The sequence below is a fragment of the Apium graveolens genome, chromosome 8, assembly GCF_009905375.1.
Source record: "Apium graveolens cultivar Ventura chromosome 8, ASM990537v1, whole genome shotgun sequence".
Lineage (NCBI taxonomy): Eukaryota > Viridiplantae > Streptophyta > Magnoliopsida > Apiales > Apiaceae > Apium > Apium graveolens.
This window is the reverse complement of record NC_133654.1, coordinates 77,926,998-77,943,679: the sequence shown is the minus strand read 5'-3', so window position 1 is coordinate 77,943,679 and position 16,682 is coordinate 77,926,998. Positions and strand designations below refer to the sequence as shown.

Below are 16,682 nucleotides of genomic sequence, written 5' to 3'. Positions count from 1 at the left end.
CCCAAGCCTACGGGAGCCACAAGCTTAACATCTATGCTTCGTGTCTTCAAAACACGGAAGTACACACTTCCTGAACTTTCTTCAATCTCAGATGAAGCAAACTTTGATAGCGCATCTGCTTTAGCATTTTCTTCCCTTGGAATGTGTTCAACATGGCATTCATTAAATTGGGTCATCACAGCCCTTACTAGGCGAACATACTTAGCCATCGTATCATCCCTTGCTTCAAATTCTCCCTTTACCTGGGATATGATCAACTTCGAGTCTCCATGGACCTTTAAGTTTTTGACTCTAAGTGTCCCAGCTAGACCAAGGCCAGCAATCAGGGCTTCATACTCTGCCTCATTGTTTGTGGTTGGGAAGTCTAGCTTCATGGCATACTCAATTAAGAATCCATCAGGGCTTTGCAAAACCAACCCTGCTCCACTGGAATTTGTTTTTGATGCTCCATCAAAATAGAGAACCCAATATTCTTTCTCCTCATCCCCATTGTCGACTCCCTTGTCTTGAGGTATGGTATCTTCCTGCCCCCCGACTTCTTGGTTGGGTATGGTACATTCCACCACGAAGTCAGCTAGTGCCTGGGCTTTTATGGCCGTACGTGGCTTATACTTGAGATCGAACTCTCCCAACTCTATTGCCCACTTAATCAGTCTTCCACTTGCCTTGGGACTGTGAATGATATTTCTCAGTGGCTGATTTGTTAGCACTTCAATTTGGTGAGCTTGAAAATAATGACGCAGCTTTCTTGAAGCCATTACTAAGGCTAAAGCGAATTTCTCAATGGCTGAATAATTCAACTCAGCACCATGCAAAATTTTGCTGACATAGTATACGGGTTTCTGAACTTTCAGTTCCTCCTTAACCAACACCGCGCTCAAGGCGCTTTCCGAAACAGCCAAGTACAAGAATAAAATTTCACTCAGAACTGGCTTGGCCAACAACGGGGCCTGGCCCATATACTTCTTTAACTCTTCAAATGCCTTCTGATTTTCCTCACTCCATACAAAGTCTTTAATGTTCTTTAATGACTTGAAGAATGACAAGCACTTGTCTCCTGACTTGGAGATGAATCGTCCTAGCGCAGCAACCCTTCCTGTGAGTTTCTGAACATCCTTGACAGTTTTTGGGGGTTCCATGTCCAGGATTGCCTTTATTTTATCGGGGTTAGCCTCAATTCCCCTCTTTGAGACCATCAATCCCAAGAATTTTCCAGATCCTACTCCGAAAGCACACTTCGTCGGATTCAACATCATCTTGTGGTACCTCAGGACCTCAAAAGCTTCCCTTAAATGGGCTATATGATCAGTCTTTACTAGACTCTTGACTAACATGTCATCAACATAGACTTCCATAGTCTTACCAATAAGATCCTTAAAAATTCTATTCACCAACCTTTGATAGGTGGCTCCTGCATTCTTGAGACCAAACGCCATAACAAGATAACAATAAATACCAAAGTCAGTGATAAATGATACCTTTGGAATGTCATCCTTATGCATTTTGATCTGGTTGTATCCGCTAAACCCATCCATGAAACTCAACATCTCATGTCCAGTGGTGGCATCAATCAAAGTATCAATTCTAGGCAGCGGAAAACAGTCTTTGGGGCATGCATCATTCAGATCGGTGAAGTCTATACACATCCTCCACTTTCCATTAGCCTTCTTCACCATTACAGGGTTTGCTAACCACTCCGGAAATTGAATCTCCTCAATGAAACCAGCCTCTAAGAGCTTTTCCACTTCCTGCTTTATAGCCTCTTGTCTTTCCGGGGCAAAATTTCTTTTCTTTTGTTTCACTATCTTCCGACTTGGATCCACGTTTAGCTTGTGAGTAATTAACTCCGGGTCTATGCCTGGCATATCAGCTGCTGACCATGCAAACACATCACTATTTTCTTGCAAAAATTTCACTAACTTCCCTCTAAGGGGCTCCTCTAATGTGGCTCCAATGAAAGTCATCCTCTCAGGATTCTTGGGATCTAAAGGAACCGAAACCAATTCTTCTGCTGGCCTTCCTCTATTCTCATCATTTTCTCGAACATCCATATCTTCAATAGGAAGAACCTGCCCCCCGACTCCATCTGCCCTCAAAGAGGCCACATAACAGCTTCTAGCCATTTTTTGATCTCCTCTCTCTTCTCCAATCCCGTTTCGGGTGGGAAACTTCATGACTGAATGGTAGGAAGAGGGGACTGCCTTAAAGGCATGTATCCCTGTTCTCCCCATGATAGCATTATAAGTTGAACTAGCCTTTACCACTACGAAATCCAGCATCTGCGTTGCTTGCCTTGGCTCCGTACCTATGGTGGTTGGCAACTTGATTATCCCTTCCACAGGACATTCTACTCCAGCAAATCCATATATCGGCATGTCGGTTGGTGTCAATTGGGAGTCGTTATACCCCATCCTTAGAAAGGTGTCGTGGAGCAAGATATCCACAGAAGCACCATTATCCACAAGGACCCTCTTAACCGGGCTATTTCCTATTATCGGCGTTATGACCAGCGGGTCGTCATGGGGAAACTTCACACCCTCTAGGTCGGAATCATCAAAAGCCAATGTTACTTCTGTCCTGGCCCTCTTCGGGGCTTCTCCAACAATATGCATAACCTCTCTAGTATATGCCTTTCTGGAATTTTTGGACAATCCAGCAGCAGTTGGACCTCCAAAGATCGTGTTTATCACAGGCCCTCGAGGTCTCGGCCCTCCATAAATTGTGTTTATAACTGGTCCTCTAGGTTGGGGATTCCGCCCCTGATCATCTTGGTCCCTCCTACGATCTTCAAAGTTCTTCCTTCCATTATTATTTCTATCTCCTCCATCTCCAGTATACTTGTTCAATCTTCCTTTTCGAATCAAAAACTCAATTTCATCTTTCAACTGCCTACACTCATCGGTGTCATGGCCAACATCTTTGTGAAACCTGCAATACTTGCCCTTATCTAGCTTGGCGGGATCAGCCTTCAAGGGCTTAGGCCAGCGAATATCTCTGTCTTTCTCAATCTCCATCAAAATCTGACTTCTGGGAGCATTCAGCTTAGCGTATTCAGTGAACTTTTGCCCAGGTCCTCCCTTCTTGGGGGTTGAATCAGGGTTTTGTTCAGTTCTAGGATATTTATCCTTAGCGATATACTCCAAATCAGTTTTTCGTTTCTTGCCTCCAGTGGGCTCATTACTTACTACGGTCTTCCTCATACTTTCTTCAACCTTGATATACTTCCCTGCCCTCTCTTGGAGCTGCAACATGCTCTCAGGGGGTCGTTTGGCCAAAGACATCTTGAAAAACTCATCCCTAGTTCCTTGTTGCAGTGCTATCATGGCTACCTTATCATCAAGGTCTGGGACTTTTAAAGCCTCCTTTGTAAAACGATTTAGGTAATCTCTTAAGGATTCTTTAGCTCCCTGCACAAGACTCATAAGAGATGCTGAACTTTTCTCATGGACTCTTCCACTGATGAATTGCTTAATAAAAGCCTGACTTAATTCTCTGAATGATCCAATAGAATTTGGGGGTAGGCGACTGTACCATCTTTGAGCCATACCCGACAGGGTTTGAGGGAAGGCCCGACATTTTATAGCATCATTCACGGGTTGCAGCAGCAGTGCATTAGAGAATGTCCTAACATGATTAGCGGGGTCTCCCGTGCCATCATAGGCTTTGGGGCATCTTGAATTTCCTTGAGACATGGGCATTCATTATCTCTTCTGTGAAGGGTGGAGTTGGATCATCAGGATCTCCAAGGGGAAGGAGATTGCTCGGATCAGTTCTTGGGACAGCAGCCCTTCTTCTTACCGGACCATCCAGGTCTATGATAGGAGGAGGATTTCTCCCCCTAGGAGGTATGTGGGGTCTGGTGGCTTGGTGAGCCTCCAAATCACGCCTCAGCCTTTGGATTTCAGCCTCATGAGCCCTGATCTTTTCCTGCACTTCTTGGGGATTCGCCCCTGGGGTGCTTTGGGGGCGTTGCCTTCCATCGGCCATTGGCTCTTTTCCAGGACGCCTCCTTCTCGGGGCCACTTCATCATCCGAAGATTCGGAGTCTCTTTCAGTGTATGGACCATAAAATTCCCGATCCTCAGGGATAGGATCCAAACCTCGTATATAGGGGGGCGACCGCCCTCGTGCTTCGCTTCGTCCAGCATATCCGCTTCCTCCAACCTCAGGGTGAAGGGGCATCCCATAAGGGGGGTTAGTAGTAACAATAGTTGAATATTCATACCCGACGGGTCGAGAATTCACAGGTATATGTATTTGTTGAACTTGAGGATTCGTACCTTGAATAGTCGGGGGAGTTGTCCCTTGTGGCTGAGGATTAGTTGCCCCTGTCTGGGCTTCCCCCTGAGTAGATGCATAAGTTGAATGGGGAGGAACCTCCACGGTTGATGAAATCACCTGGGTTGTCCCTGATGGTGTTCCCTCCTCCAGAGTGCTGGTTGTTCTCCGTGTTCTCGCCATGGTTGTTGTTCCGTTTTTCCCACAGACGGCGCCAAATGTTATGGATAAAAAGCTAAGGTTATTACTTGATGTATTTATTACTAAGATTCGGGAGCTCAAGGCCTTTAATGGCTGCTCTCGTGTTTCGTAGCTTAATTCTGCCTTTACGAGATGCCTACGTATCTCTGTGAGTTAGAGAATCAAGCCAAAAAACGTAGTTCTGATTGGTGGGGATGAGACCCCTTATATAGATGTTGGGAGTCCTTGAATTGGACTTGGTATAGGAGACTTGGTGGACAAGCCTCTGAATTAGGATAGACTTAGGAGTCCTAGGAAGTAGGAAGCTGATTCCTTATCCTTTTAGGTCCCCTTGAGGCTAATCTATAAGGATTTATATCCTTATCGGGACTCTTCTCATTAGCTGATTCTTCCCTTATTAATTAATTACGAAATTAATTAATAATTAGGGCTTTTGGGCCTTTTTTATTCCATCAGGCCTGATTCGGTCCATCAGGCTTAACCTTTCTGGTCTGAGTTTCATATATCTTTTTATTGGGTCTAGCAGCCCACAGCTTGTACAATTAATGCAGTATTTAATTATACAATCATAATTTATTTATCCCTATCATGAAGCTTCTAGTCATTCCCAGTCTGATGATGGGGATGATATTGATGTCTCTAAGATCAATGTGGCTCTAGATCCTGATGAAGATCTAGATGAAATCATATTTCTTAAAGACATATGAGAAAGAAAAGAGAAGAAGAAACTTGCTGAATTGGATGGTGCTAGATCAAAGAAGTACTTGGATGAAGAATGGATATCTAAGTGGAATGATCAAAATTATCCAATCACTAGTAATCATGCTTCTCAACATTTGGAGACAGTTAAGAGACATATTACAAATCTTGTTGTACTCACTCATCTCAAGGCTTCAGCTCTTATGGTTAAGTCTATCCGTTCAACTCAGGCTAAAGCTCAAACTCAAATGGATGCACTCAAGGATGCCTTTCATGAAGTCAAGTTCAAATATGAACTTGATCTACAAAAACATTTAAGGCCCATCATTTCCTGACAAGAATGAACAGAAGCTAATCAAGCCAAGTTGGAAGCAACTCAAGCCAAAATGTCTGGGCAATTGGATGAGGTTTAGGAGTCCCTCTAGCTAATTACCTCTCTCTTTCTTGGTGAAAATGCCAAAAGGGGGGAGATAATTTCTAAATCTAAATGCAAACAACTCCAGTTAAAAGTTGATAATAAGGATGATGCTTCTGATGGTGGAAATAAGGAAGGAAAAGAACTTGGGAGGTACAAGGCTGTAGAAACTGGCTCAAGTGGCACTTCTAAGTTAACTATCCAAAGAAGAGGAAGATGTGGGAATTCTGGTGGAGCAAACAAACTAGTACTCGTTCAATAGAATTGACTACTATGACAACTACTGAAAGATAAATTCTGACTATCACAAATGCATATGATGACCAGGCTGAATGGGTTGTGGAAGCTGGTGCTGAAGCAAGTCATATCATGCAAACTCTGAAAGTGAAGGGAAGGAAAACAACTCTTTTCTACAAGGATCCTAAAAATATAGCTTTTCATTCTGAGCTGAGTAGAAAGATTTTTAAAAGAGAAAAACCTGGAGTTGATCTTGAACAGTTTGCACTATTAAAGTCAAATGCTGAAGTATCTCAAATTAAAGACATTCCTAGGTTATAGAGAAGTCAAAGGCCTAAAGAAAAGGGATTTGTCATTAAGGGAGTCAGCTTAACTGCAAATGTTGAAGGACCTATTTTTAGGTCTCAAGCTACTTTAAATGTTGATAGGAGATATAAGGGAAACGAGAAAGTTGGAGAGAAATCGACAACTGTTAAATCTCAAACACTAATAGATCCAATCTATTCAGTAAGTCAAGCGCATGATAATTCTAATGAAGATAAAGTTCTTAAAGAAGAATCCAATCAGGGTCACAAGAAAAGAAAAGTGATTTTTAGATCTGATTGGGCTAAAAAATGGAAATCACTTTAACCACAGACATTTCTCAGGTTGGAGAAATAAATGCTGAAGCTCAGCCAGTCTCAACCTATGATACTACTCATGTTGAAGACAGAACTGCTCAATAAATAAAAGGTTATCACTCCATTCCTGAAGAAGACTTAAACTCTAATAAAGATGAATTTAGAGATGTTTCAAAAGAAGATAAGTCAAATCTTTCTCTTAAAGAAAAGAAAAAGATATTATGGAGCAGCAAGACTCCAGCAACTAAGAGAGATTCTTCTGAAGTTATAAAAAAAATTCTGTAATAAATCACAAGCTAGAATGGCTGGAAGAAAAGGTGGTTTGGGTCTTCCAAACGCTGATACATATACAGGAAATGCGTTGCTTCTCATAGAACCAGAAAACCTTAGATTTCCTAACAACTCGGTGGGCATTTTTTCAATCTCATTCATTTTGTTCATAACATACTGAGAACAGAGTTTGTTCAAAGATTTCCTGATCAAATCAAACTGAGTTTCTAGATCAATCTTGAAACCTAAAATATCAAGGTATATATACCTATCATCTTTAGAACATTTTGTCCAACTAGATCTCATTCTCTAATTTATGTAAATTTATAGTTCCTTGTTGTTGTCAAATCTTTCTGACGAGCCTATCCTTCAAATATCCTTTGAAGGTGCTCAATAACATCATAAGCATCAATATGATCTTGTTGCTTATGAAGCTCATCACTCATATTTACAAGCATGAGACATACCATCAGTTGTATCATTAATTTTCTTCTGATTAGCATTTTGTTTATCATATTTTCATTCTCAAATTCAAGAAATAAAGGAGGGGTTTGTCTAACGCCCTCCAAATCCGGGTCAGAGATTTGGGATTCACAACACACACACACACACTTAATTTATAAACCTATATATGAAATAATATATGCAATGACCCTAAATATCCACGGATCATAACAGGTTAAAGTATAAAACAATCCATAACCTTAACTTATATTACATCATACCAAATACCAACTAGTTAAACTTACATCTGATAACAAAACATTATTACAAACTTGCAAAACTCATAACTATAGCATAGGACTCATGCTAGCTTGTTCCATCACTTAACCTGGAATCTTAGCTTGAACACTGGTCTAGGGATCCTTGCTACCAACAGTTTCCTTTTGAACTGGAAAAGAACACAAAAAGGATCGCAAGAGTGAGCTAACTAGCTCAGCAAGTCATATATACAATAACTGAGGTTGAACAATGATCAAAATGAAATGATTTAGAGGAATCAAGTTTCTTGATAAGCAATTATTAGAATTAAATATTCATTTTTAATTTTAAAAACCAAAGTTTAGGATGCTGATCAGTAACACACTAATCCCGAGCAAGGCACACAGCTCTGCTCTCTATACTGGATCCAAGGCACACATTGGCCCAATATGACCGCAAATCTGGTATGACCACGAATCTGGTCCACATTTCAAAAACCATCCAATTCTTTAAATTCATTATAATAAATAATGTAATTCAATAAAATAAGATCATAATCAACATTGATAAGACATTTGTCTCAAAGTATAATGCAATTTATGAGTATCATAAAGATATATCAAGGTATGTGAAAAATGACTTCAAGTCTATAGAAGAATCTGGTAGAAGATGAATAATGGTTTAATGGTTAAACAAGATTTGGTTCTCAGATGTTACAAGGTATTGTAGAAAGTATGGTTTATTATATGTTAAGCAAATTTGTTTCAGTGATTAGGGTATGGTATGAATGTATTTGTGGAGTAGTATCACATTTGTGTGGTTTAGTATCTGGGAAGTCAATGATCAATGGTTTGTTGTGATCTTTAAACTCCAACATCCTTCTGATATAAAACCAGAACTGTTCAGGGTACTTGCAATGTATCTCAAGAAACTTAGGGTATACTTGCCTTATTGATAAGTGCAATTTATATCCACTTGGAACACTTCTTATCGGCTTACGTTGGTGTTTTGGACTCAAATATTTGGTATTTTTGATATGTTTTGTGTTTAGTTATTTCAGGGCACTATTCAGGAGGAGGAAATGAGCTTTCAAATGATTTTATGGTAATAAGAGGTCAGGAATGGAATTGTGGAAGTTCACATGAAGAATAGAGGGCCAAAAGAAGAAACTGCAGAAAAAGAGCAGAAGGTCAGCTCGCCCGCACCTGAAGGAGCGCGCCCGGGCCATGTTTTCCAGAGAGGGAATGCTGCCGCACCCCAGTGCCGCACGGCCGCGCCAGTGTGAAGCTGCAGAATCCTGTTTCTACTCTGATTTAAAGATTTGGAGAGTCCAGGTGATCCAGGGGCTTATATTTAATGAAAAGAAGACATTTTTAATAACAGGGAAGCCAAGGAGAACATTAAGAAGACCTAGAGCACACGAGACGGCTAAGGAGAAGAAGATTTAGTTTCATACTTTTGTATTCTTCGATTCAGGCGATACTTTTGGATGCTTGTTTTGTTCTTGTTCTAAACCCTAGTACTTCTATATTCTATCATTGTATTCTGAACTTATTTATTACCATGTTTCCATTGTAACCCATGGTGACGATACGTTCGATTATGAACTAATCGTTGTCATGGGTTTCTAGCGGATTTATTTATGGATTTCAATAGTTAATTATTTAAATCTTTAGTGTGTGGTGATTTATGATTTCCTTGTTCGGTTGTGCTTATTCGTCTTTGATGCGTAACTAATATCTTAGATTATTGTTAATATCTATTGAAGCGAAAGTGGATATAGAGGTTTAGAACTTGCCATGCTAGCATAGGTTTATGTATGAATTGACATGCATGATTCGTAGTGTAATTTTAACCATCTTACACACCCTATGTAATCATAATAGATAACTTCTTCTTAAACCGTTATATTTTCAAATTCTGTAGACATATAGGGTCTAAGCATAATTGGTGTCTATTTGGCTTCTATCTTGATTGTGGATGCTCAATAGTAGGGTATATATATCCAAAGATAGTGTATGCTAATTTCGTGTTATCTGATTAGTTATCATCACCATTGCATACTATTGATAAAGACATAAACTTTGAATGAAGTATTTACTGAAGTTAGAATCCCATGTTTTATTCTCATATAAGTAAATCAGTTTTAATCTCTTAGTTAATGCATGCTAGTATAGTCTCTTAAGTAGTTAATCAACTCAAATTTTTTACTTGTTTTAGTTATGAACGATAATCATACATTGTTGCATAAGTGCATAATCTGAACTTAACCTAAACCAGTCTCTGTGGGAACGGACTTGACTTAAATCTTATACTACTTATGATCGTGTACCCTTGCGTGTATTTTTGTGCATTTTTTATTGCGTACAAGTTGTTGGTGCCGCTACCGGGGACTCGGTGTTAAATTTAGTTTATGTGATTGTCCTCAGTTGTCATTAAAGTTCACTGACTCGGATTTTTTATCTTACAAGGTTTATTTGTTCGTGTGTTCTAGATACTCGAGAGAGCGTGTATGCGAACACTTTCTCAATCTCATAAGGAAACAGTAGACGAAGTTGAAGAAGAGGAAAAAGAAGTTTTTGAAGAAGTTGAAAAAGTTGAAAAAGTTAAAGAAGTAATCATTGCAATGGGAGAACCAGTAGCAGCAACGAAAGCGTTGATGGATTATTCTCAACCAGAGATCAATGACATTAAATCTAGCATTGTCAGGCCAGTTATGTAGCTAATACCTTTGAGATCAAGCCTAGCACAATTCAGATACTGCAGAATTCAGTCCAGTTTGTGGATTCTCCAATGGAAGATCCCAACATGCACATTAGGGATTTCATCGAGATCTGCGACACCTTCAAGTTCAATAATGTTTCTGAAGATGCTGTGAAACTGAGACTTTTCCCATTCTCTCTGAAGGACAAAGCTAAGAGCTGGTTGCACTCTCTACCACCAGGTTCTATTGTGACATGGTAGGATCTTGCTCATAAATTCCCTACTAAATTCTTCCCTATGGCAAAGACAGCTGCAATCAGGAATGCTATTACTCAATTCACACAGCAATCGGGAGAATCTCTATGTGAAGCTTGTGAGCGCTATAAGGAGATGCTTAGGAAGTGTCCTCATCATGGAACGCCTGACTGGATGGTGATCAATTGCTTTTATAATGGTTTGGAAGCACATTTAAGACATATGCTCGATGCAGCATCAGGTGGAGCCTTGTGAGCTACGAGCTATGAGGAAGCTTATGAGTTAATTGAGATGATGGCTGCGAATGAATATCAGAATCCAACTCGGAGGCTACCACAAGGCAAGGTAGCAGGAATTCTGGAAGTGGATACAGCTACGGCTATCGGTGCTCAGCTAAAAGCGTTGACTATGAAGGTCAATTCTCTGACCAACTATGGTGTTCATCAGATAACTAGTGTTTGTGAGCTTTGTTTAGGTTTGCATGTGATGGAGCAATGTGCTATATCTAGTGAATCAGCTCAGTTTGTGAGCAACTTTCAGAGGTCGCAACAACTAGTTCATTCCACTTATCATCCTAACAACCGCAACTATCCTAACTTCCGCTGGAGCAATAATCACGGTGGTATGAAATAGCCACAACATCCATACCAGCAATTTGGAAACAAGCAATTTAATCCTCCTGTTTTTCAACAATAATATGCACTAAGTCAGCAATTTCAGCCATAGGGAATGCAATAGCAATCTCACGGGGGTGCCGGTCCATCCTCGAATGAAAAATATGAATTGGAGGAGTTGAGGCTTATGTGCAAGAGCCAAGCAGTTTCTATCAAAACTCTGGAAAATAAAATAGGGCAAATTGCTAACGCATTATTGAACCGACCTCAAGGAACTCTTCCAAGTGACACAGAGGCTAATCCAGGAAAGAGAGAAGTTAAAGAACAGCTTAAGGAAATCACCTTAAGGTCTGGAAAGGTCGCGAACCCCCAAAATCATCAAAACGAAGACTTTGAAATTTTTCTCCAGAAGGGCAGCGCGCCCGCACCCATAAGGAGTGCGCCCACGCCCTCTCAATGTCCAGAAAATGAAATTTTGGCTGATTTAGTTGTACAGAAGGGTGACGAAGCGGCACCGAAAGAAGAATGTTGTTGAAAACACTACTTCTAAGGATAATACAAGAGACAAGCAAGTTTATCCGCCTCCTCAATATCCTAAAGGCTTCAGAAGCAGAAGTTCGACAAGCAGTTTGCCATATTTCTGGAGGTTTTCAAGAAGTTGCACATTAATTGCGGAAGCTCTAGAACAAATGCCGAGCTATGCTAAGTTCATGGAGGGTATTCTATCTCGGAAGCTAAAACTTGGAAGTTGGAAACCGTTGCTCTAACGGAAGAGTGCAGTGTTGTTCTGCAACAGAAACTTTCTCCTAAGCTTAAAGATCCAGGAAACTACACGATACCATGCACCATTGGAAATCTATCTTTTGACAACTGTTTGTGTGACTTGGGAGCTAGCATTAATCTGATGCCCTTGTTCATTTTCAAGAAACTTGGTCTGCCTGATCCAAAACTGGTAAACATTTCCTTACAACTGGCTGATCGTTGCATCACTTATCCGCGAGGATTGGTGGAGGATGTCTTGGTTAAAGTGGATAAACTCATCTTCCCTACTAATTTAGTCATTCTGGACTTCGAGGAAGATAAGAAGGTTCCCATTATCTTGGGGAGGCCATTCTTAGCTACAGGCCGAACTCTGATCGATGTACAGAAGGGTGAGCTTACTATGAGGGTTTAGGGTCAGGATGTGACTTTCAATGTCTTCAATGCAATGAAATTCCCTACTGATGAAGAGGAGTGCTTTAAAGTAGAGTTGGTCGACTATGTAGTGACTTCAGAGCTTGATCAATTGCTAATGACTGATACCTTAGATAGAGCCTTGACAGGGGGATCTGATAGTGAATATGAAGAAGGAGCAGATCAGCTGCAGTATTTGAATGCTTCTCCGTGGAAAAGGAGATTAGATTTGCCTTTCGAACTTTTGGATTATCGTAACTTAAAAATTCTTAGGAGCATCTCAAACCATCTATTGAAGAAGCTCCCACACTTGAGCTCAAACCACTGCCTGATCACTTGAGGTATGTTTTTTTAGGCGATGCATCTACTTTGCCTATTATTATTGCATCTGACCTTCCAGGTAGTGATGAAGACAATCTCTTGATAATTCTGAGAGATTTTAAATCAACAATTATACGGACTATAGCAGATATCAAGGGAATCAACCCTTCTTATTGCATGCATAAAATTGTGCTTGAGGAAGGAAGTAAGGCAACAGTTGAACAGCAGAGAAGCTCAATCCTATCATGAAAGAGGTTGTGAAGAAGGAAATTCCTAAATGGCTGGATGCAGGGATCATCTATCCGATTTCTGACAGTTCATGGATGAGCCCAGTACAGTGTGTGCCTAAGAAAGGAAGCATTTAAGATGTTGCTAATGAAAATAGTGAGCTCATTCCTACTCGGACAGTCATAGGGTGGAGAGTATGCATGGACTATCGAAAGCTGAATAAAGCCACCAGGAAGGATCACTTCCCACTTCCATTCATTGATCAAATGATTGATATATTGGCTGGTTATGAGTATTATTGTCTTCTGGATGGGTACTCGGGCTATAATTAGATTTGCATTGCCCAGAAGATCAAGAGAAGACCACATTTACTTGTCATTTTGGCACTTTCGCTTTCCGTCAAGTTTCTTTCAAACTTTATGGTGCACCTGCTACTTTTCAGAGATGCATAGTGGTCATATTCTCTGATATGATTGGCACTAATTTGGAGGTGTTCATGGATGACTTCTCTGTGTTCGAGAGTTCGTATGACGAGTGCTTGCATAATCATGGTTTAGTGTTGAGAAGATGTTTTGAGACTAATTTGGTGCTCAACTGGGAAAAATGTCACTTCATGATGCAACAAGGTATCATTCTTTGGAACAAGTTGTCTAGAAAGTGGCTTGAAGGGGATAAGGACAAGGTGGGGTTTATTAAAAATCTTCCTCCACCAATATCAGTTAAAGGAATCTGCAGTTTTCTTGGTCATGCGGGTTTTTATCGGCAATTCACCAAAGACTTCTCCAAAATCTCTAAACCCTTATGCAATCTGTTAGAGAAGGATGTTCCCTTCAAATTTGATGAAGAATGTCTAGCTTCTTTTGAGAGCTTGAAGAAGAGTTTGACTACAGTACCTGTTATTATTGCACCTGATTGAAATGAGCCTTTCGAGATGATGTGTGATACTAGTGATTTTGCAGTTGGAGCTGTTCTAGGTTAGATGAAGAAGAATATTTTCCATTTGGTTTACTAATCTAGTAAAACCCTTAATGATGCTCAACAGAACTACACTACCACAGAGAAGGAGCTTTTGGCAATTGTCTATGGTTTCGAGAAATTTCGATCTTATTTGCTTAGGACAAAAGTGATAGTTTTCACTGATCATGCTGCTATTCGATATCTGGTCTCGAAGAAAGATTCAAAACCTCACTTGATTCGATGGATTCTATTGCTTCAGGAATTTAAGCTAGAAATCAAAGACATGAAAGGTACAGAAAACCAAGTAGCGGATGATAAGTGGCATTTTATACCACTTAGAACGTCTTAAAATGGCTTAAATTGGTGTCTTGAAATCAAGTATTTTGTGTATTTGATGCGTCTTTCTAGTGTTTATGCATTTCAGGGTATTAGTTGCATTTCGGAGGAGGAATCATCAAGAATAAGCCTTGGCATGTGTTCACCATTGTGAGAGGAAAAGAACGGGCAGATTACGGCGAAGAAACGGAGCAAACCTGGATTTTTTCCAGTAGGGTCCTGCGCGGCCGCGCAGCAATGCTGAGCGGCCGCGCAGCAATGCTGAGCGGCCGCGCAGCAACCTGCGCGCCCGTGCAGCTATGCTGAGCGGCCACGCAGGGTCGGGGAAAAGGATAAATTATTTTAGACTTCTACTTCTGTTTGGCTTCCAACTTCTATGTAATCTGAGTTTTATGGGACTATTATATAAGTAGATTTGAGACGTTTTCACAGAGAATAGTAAGGAGATTATGTTTTAGATTGTGTTTTACGCAAGAAGCGAAGGAGATAAGGAAGAAGGCCGATTTAGCACACCGCAACGAAGAGGAAGCATATATTCTTGTGATTCTTGTTTCGTTGTAACGTTGGATGCTAGTTTTCTTGCTTTGACTTATTTACTCTTGTGACGTACTCTGTTTTAATATAATTAGTTTAGTTATTATTTTCTTGTGTTTGTTTATCATGATTTCATATGAACCCATGATGGCGATAAGTTCTATTATGGGCTAATCGTGATCATGGGTTTCAACGGATTTATTATGGAATTCTTTAGTTAATTGTTTAATACTTTAGTGTGTGATGATTGCATGATATCTAGTATTGGTTGTGCGTATTTATCTTATGTGCATCGCGAACATATAAGATAGGGTGTTAATCTCTTGTGAAGCGACAGTGGATCTTGAGATTTAGAACTTGCCATGCTAGCATAGGTTCATGTACGTTGTGCATGATAGTGGGTAACTCTAACAGTTTTATTTGCCCTATGTAATCAAAAGGAATAACTTGTGCTTAAATCGTTGTGTTGTCAATTTCTGTAGACATATAGGAACTCAACATAATTGATGACTATTCAACTTCTATCTTAATTGTGGATGCTTGGTAGAATGGTATTAGTACAATGAAAGTTGGCTTTTATCAGTTTCGTGTTATTCGATTAATATCATCACTGTCACATGCTAAAGGTAATAACAATGGCTGTAGAAGGAAGTAATAATGAAGTTGTGATCTCATGAGTGTTTTATTATTGATAAATTGAAGTGTTAGTTAAGTGGTTAATTAAGTAGTTAATTATAGTTAATATTTAATCAACAATTTTAAGTGTTATTATCTTAACATTGAGAAGTAATCATACATTGGTGAGTGAGTTTAATTAGACAATAACTTAGTCTGAGTTTCTGAGGGAACGAACTAGAAAGTATTCTATATTACTTGCGAACGCGTATACTTGCGTGAATATTAGTGCGTGATTTCGCCCTAACAAGTTTTTGGCGCCGCTGCCGGGGACTCGGCGTATTTGTTTAGTTTATGTACTTACCATCATTGGTCATTAGGACTCAATGATTAGGACGTAGTATTTAATTACTCTTTTCGGTTGTGTTTCAGGTACTTTAGCAAGCATTTATGCAAACTCGTTCTCGTGCTCGCAAGAGGACTTTAGATACAACTGAGGAGACAAACGAAGTTCTTGATACTCCGGAGAAGTTAGATTTTGAGGATTCGGATTCAGAAACTGAGCAGAAAGAACCAGTAAACATGGGAGATCGTATTGTTCAAGCTGATCCAGCTCTTATGGATTTTTCTCGGCCTAAAATTGATGATATTCAGTCAAGCATCCTTCATCCGGCTATTCAAGCTAACATCTTTGAAATCAAGCCGGGCACTATTCAGATGGTGCAGAATTCTGTTTCTTTTGGAGGAGCGGCAACTGAAGACCCCAACATGCACATAAGAAATTTTGTCGAGATCTGCAGCACTTTTAAGTATAATGGCGTGACTGATGAGGCTATCAAGTTGAGGCTTTTCCCATTCTCACTGAGGGATAAGGCTAAAGACTGGTTACATTCTGAACCAGCTGGGTCCATCACTACGTGGCAAGATCTTGCGTAAAAGTTTCTGGTGAAGTTTTATCCAATGGCAAAGACTGCTGCTATGAGGAGTGCTCTTACTCAGTTTGCGCAGCAACCTACAGAATCTATGTGCGAGGCTTGGGAACGCTACAAGGAAATGTTGAGAAAATGTCCACATCATGGAATGCCGGATTGGATGGTAATCACTGGTTTTTATAATGGTTTGGGGGCCCAATCTCGGCCCATGCTCGATGCAGCAGCTGGAGGAGCCTTATGGGCTAAAACCTATACTGAGGCGTATAATCTTATAGAGACAATGGCTGCTAATGAGCATCAAAACCCAACTCAGAGGATGACGTCAGGTAAGGTAGCAGGTATTCTGGAAGTTGATGCAGCCACCGCTATTGCAGCCCAGCTCCAAGCGCTATCAATGAAGGTTGATTCTTTGGCTACGTATGGAGTTAATCAAATAGCTATGGTTTGTGAGCTTTGTGCAGGTTCTCATGCTACGGATCAGTGTTCTCTTGTCAATGAATCTGTTCAGTATGTGAATAATTATCAGCGACAACAGCAGCCTGTGCCAGCGACCTATCATCCTAATAACAGAAATCATCCAAATTTCAGCTGG

General features: G+C 40.2%; 2 non-coding genes across 2 annotated transcripts; both read right to left on the bottom strand.

Annotated features, from left to right (window-relative positions):
- Window positions 1-10,437: 10,437 nt before the first annotated feature.
- LOC141682125 (small nucleolar RNA R71) lies at window positions 10,438-10,544 on the bottom strand. Its single transcript, XR_012559527.1, has one exon. It is a non-coding gene; the product is annotated as a small nucleolar RNA R71 (small nucleolar RNA).
- A 5,589-nt stretch (window positions 10,545-16,133) lies between these two features.
- Window positions 16,134-16,240, bottom strand: LOC141681510 (small nucleolar RNA R71). The gene has a single exon (XR_012558939.1). It is a non-coding gene; the product is annotated as a small nucleolar RNA R71 (small nucleolar RNA).
- Between the last annotated feature and the right edge of the window lie 442 nt (window positions 16,241-16,682).